Source organism: Bison bison, unplaced genomic scaffold (assembly GCF_000754665.1).
Source record: "Bison bison bison isolate TAMUID 2011002044 unplaced genomic scaffold, Bison_UMD1.0 scf7180017864375, whole genome shotgun sequence".
NCBI classification, from domain to species: domain Eukaryota; kingdom Metazoa; phylum Chordata; class Mammalia; order Artiodactyla; family Bovidae; genus Bison; species Bison bison.
The window spans coordinates 1,030,604-1,034,449 of record NW_011494947.1 but is presented as its reverse complement, the minus strand read 5'-3'; the positions used below and the strand labels follow the sequence as shown (position 1 = coordinate 1,034,449).

The window sequence follows — 3,846 nt, the reverse complement described above, 5'->3', positions numbered from 1 at the left end:
GTGGCCATTCGCCCCGCTGCCTGTCAGTCCGGGCTGTCGCCGCACCCACGGGCAGGGCCGGGCACAGCGCAGGGGAGCAGGGTGTGCCGCTGGCCTGTTGCCGCTCCCCAGCCAGCCTGGGCAGCGCCCATCGCCTCCCCCAGGTTCCTTCCTTTTCGCTCTCATCCCTCCTGCCCCGTCTCCACACTCGGGCGTTTGGCCCGCAGCCTCCTTTCTAGCCCCTCTTTCTGTCGCCTTTCCTCATTCACTCTTCTTTTTCTGATTTTCCTGACATTCGATGTCTGTGGTGGGGCGGGAGGACAGACATCCTGGGGACCCTGCCCAGGGAGGGATGGGACCCACAGCTCCCTGGGCACGAGATAACCTGCTGGCACTCTGCTCTACAATGCCAATCCCCAGCCCCTCTCAGCCCCTCATCTCTGATTTAAAATCTACCTATAGTTCCTAGGGGTTTCCCTGGTGGCTCAGATGGTAAAGCCGCCGCCTGCAAATGCAGGAGACCTGGATTCAGTCCCTGGGTCAGGAAGATCCCAGGAGAAGGGAATGGTTACCCACTCTGGTATTCTTGTCTGGAGAATTCCACAGACCGAGGAGCCTGGCGGGCTACAGTCCAGGGGTCTGCAAAGATTCAGACATGACTGATTGACTAAGCACACATGTAGCTCCCAAAGGCAATGGACAAAGGGCTCAGGTGGTCTCCCCTGACCCTGATGGAGCAAGGAAAGGGTCCCTTTCCCTGTCCAACACACCCCACCCAAGTAACACAGATTCCCCTGTGTCAGGAGCCCTGTCTCGCCCGCAGGTACCCCCACAGCCTGGCCCAGAGTAGAAGCAGAAATCCAGAAATAAATGAGTTTCTATTTCTTCTTCTTGTTCAATCGCTCGGTTGTATCCGATTCTCTTCTACCCCATGGACTGCAACGCGCCAGGCTTCCCTGACCATCACCAACTCCCGGAGTTTGATCAAACTCATGTCCATTGGGTCAATGATTCCATCCAACCATCTCATCCTCTGTTGCCCCCTTCTCCTACCTTCAATCTTTCCCAGCATCAGGGTCTTTTCCAATGAGTCTAAAAGAGGGGATTTGACTCAACTGAGCACAGGTCTCTTCTGATCTTAAGACTGTTGTTATAAAAACCCGTTAGGAGCAGGGCCACCCACCTGTGATGCCAGCCCGGTGTTCATGCTGAGTCATTTACATATATTATTTCACATAGCATCCTTACCTGAGTTCTGTGGAGGACTGGCAGAGATGGTGTTCATTTTCAAGTGGCTGGACCTGGAACCCAGGTCCCTCTAACCGCCAGGCCCGAGGTCAAAGGCACCACCCACTGTGCCATTGAAATAACAAGAAGTAGAATAAAATGCAAGCGCCTGAGCTTACCGGATGTTTTCTCTTCTTCACCGGGGAGGCTCATGGGCCATGGAAGTTCAGCCACAGGAATCTTAGCAGGGCTGGTCCTTGGGCACCAGCCAGGACAGCCCCACAGAGGAGCCAAGAGCCCCAGGGTGCTGCCGCCACTGCCGAGACACTCAGCCCCCTCCCTACTGGGAAATACCACTGGTGAAAAGTACTTCCTGAGCTCCTACTGTGTCCCAAGTGCCAGACATGCATTATCTCATAGATGAAAATGTCCATTCTACAGATGAGGAGACTGAGGCTCAGAGAGGGGAAGGAACTTGCCCTGAGAGAAAGGGGTTCCTACCTGGTCCAGGGCCTCTTCTCTGGTGGCTGGGCAGTGATGCCTCCTGAGAACACTGTCCTTCACTTTCCAGTCCCACCCTGGCAGGTCCCCTCTTTGATACCAGTGGGCTCTTTTCTGCCCCTTTGAGGCACTTAGCTGCACTGCAGTTCATTCATTAACTGGGCCACTCGTTGTTCAATGTCCATCTTCCCCAGTAAAGTGTGAGCCCACAAGGGCATGTCTGTTGTGTCCCCACAGTGTCTCAGGAGCCCAGCATGGGGCCTGACACCCAGCAGTGATTAACATTTTCAACGTTAGCCGCTCAGTTGTGTCTGACTCTTTTGTGACCTCATGGACTGTAGTCCACCAAGCTCCTCTGTCCATGGGATTTCCCAGGCAAGAACACTGGACTGGGTTGCCACTTCCTCCTCCAGGGGATCTTCCCCACCCAGAAGTTGAACCTGGGTCTCCTACATCTCCTGCATTGGCAGGTGGATTCTTTACCATTGGAGCCACCAAGAAAGCCCTGACACCCAACAGGTGACCAGTAAGTGTTTGTGGGAAGAATGAATGAAGGATCGGATGAACGAATGAATGGCCAGTAATGCCCAGGAGGACAGAAGAATTGAATAGCCTTTCACAGACCCTGTGAGATCCCCTTCCCAACTTAAATGTCCCAGTGCCCACCAGCCCGGCAGCCACCGGCGGGGTCTGGACCCACAAGGGCCAGTCGTGGCTAGAGCCGCTCCTCCCTTGGGGCAGGGAGGGGGCTCTGGATGTTGTCGGGGCCCCAGGAGAGTCTTTGTGCCTCGTGTCTGTGCTGATCCGCCTGCCCCCTTCCCCACCCGGCCCCATTATGAAAGGAAAATGCGCTTCCAAAAAAGTGGAATCTGTCACGGTGATGGATAACCTAAATGGACTCTCCCCGCTCGCGAACAGATGTCGACGCTGAACTCTGTCAGAAATAATTAAACACCTTTCACACGGAAAAGCAGCAGGCAGGGCGCGGGCGCTCCCGGGCCGGGTCAGTGCGGAGCGAGCTGGCTTTCTACCCACCCGTCCCCACCGGGTGCCACTCGGGGCCCCTCCCGTCTGAGCCCGGAGGGACCACGGAGGGAGCAGAGCAGAAGCACCCCTCGGTGGGGCTCCCTTTCCGGACACACGGTTTCCAGCGCTACCTCCTGGGCTGTGCAGCCAGCAGTTGCCACGCGACGGCCAGTGCCCAGAGGGAGGGTCGGCCGACAGCTGGCGAGTGGCCTCTCTGCCAGGATGCTCACAACGAGCCGCCAGCCAGCCCCCGGGCCTGGACCAGTGACTGGCCCTCCCCAGGCCTCAGTTTCCCCACCTGCAAATGGGGTGGTGGGGCACTGGTTCTTAAGGGTCTCTTCCAACCCCAGCTTCCAGGACCAAGCAGCCACATGGTGGGAAGCACAGGGCTCGTGGAGGCTGCAGACCCCAAACTGGGGTGAACTGGGACAGGCCCTCATTCTCAGGAAGGGACATGAATTCATCGCCTCGTCCCTGAGTGGGGGGACTGCTGGGCTTGGAGCCTGCACCTTCTGTTCCTGCTGGCCGGGCTGTCTCTGCCCTCCACGAGGTGCACTGGGGGCCAGCAGAGTGGGAGACAGGGGCAGTGCGGTATGTTTGTGTGTGCGCGACTCCAGGGTCGGCCAGACCTGCGCCGGCTGGTGACCCCACCATGCCCGACCTGGCACGTGGCTTGACCTGTCCAAGGTCCCGTTTCCTCTTCTGTAAAATGGGCCTGTGCCTGTCGGCAGAGCTGCTGGGAGGGTTTGATGGGAACATGTGCACAGTGCTTAGCAGAGCACCCGGCCCTTATCAAGCCGCCAATAAATGGCAGCTGCCACGAGGATGGTCCTGGTGATCACTCATTCACTTGTTCACTCATTCATTCATTTACAAACCTCATCCCTGAGCGCCTTTGTGTCACACCCTGTTCTCAGAGCTGACAATATGCCTCCACAGGGCTGCTGGTGACAGGCAAAGAGTAAAGTGCACAGACGGCTGGTGGAGACAGGTAACTGTGCAGGTGGACGGCTAGATGGGGAAATTTGGAGAAGTTCCAGCCCTGGGCGTCCAATTCTCTCAGCCTGAAATGCTGGGGGGATGTCAACCTGAGTTGGCAGCCCCAAGTCTGGG

The 3,846-nt window shown here is 57.2% G+C and overlaps 1 protein-coding gene across 1 annotated transcript in view; it reads left to right on the top strand.

Moving 5' to 3' along the window:
* Positions 1-3,846, top strand: part of LOC105000773 (chromosome unknown open reading frame, human C9orf171) — a 153,980-nt gene that overhangs the window by 129,307 nt on the left and 20,827 nt on the right. The gene's annotated exons all lie outside the window — the stretch shown is intronic.